This window comes from Dendropsophus ebraccatus, chromosome 9, assembly GCF_027789765.1.
Source record: "Dendropsophus ebraccatus isolate aDenEbr1 chromosome 9, aDenEbr1.pat, whole genome shotgun sequence".
Taxonomy (NCBI): domain Eukaryota; kingdom Metazoa; phylum Chordata; class Amphibia; order Anura; family Hylidae; genus Dendropsophus; species Dendropsophus ebraccatus.
This window is the reverse complement of record NC_091462.1, coordinates 85,754,412-85,754,680: the sequence shown is the minus strand read 5'-3', so window position 1 is coordinate 85,754,680 and position 269 is coordinate 85,754,412. Positions and strand designations below refer to the sequence as shown.

The 269-nt window shown below is 58.0% G+C and overlaps 1 protein-coding gene across 1 annotated transcript in view; it reads left to right on the top strand.

Annotated features, from left to right (window-relative positions):
* The window catches only part of LOC138801194 (BOS complex subunit NOMO3-like), a 42,899-nt gene that overhangs the window by 275 nt on the left and 42,355 nt on the right, over positions 1–269 (top strand). The gene's annotated exons all lie outside the window — the stretch shown is intronic.

Sequence of the window (269 nt, the reverse complement as noted above, 5' to 3'; positions counted from 1 at the left end):
GTGAGAGATGGGGCTGAGGCACGGCAGTGCGGGGTCACCGCCCGGGGAGGGGAGGAGCCGGGGCTCCGGGTGTAGTACAGGCCGCAGCCCCCATTCATTCTCTGCCCTTGGTGCTGCTGACCTCTGACCCAGCTGCCTCCCGGGTCACATGCTGCGCTGACGTCATCTCATTGATCCGTTTCCTATAGATTCACTGCTGATCAATGATTGGTGGGTGATCAGTTATGGCTTCAGTATAGGATGTACTATAGCAGTGCCTCATACAGTAG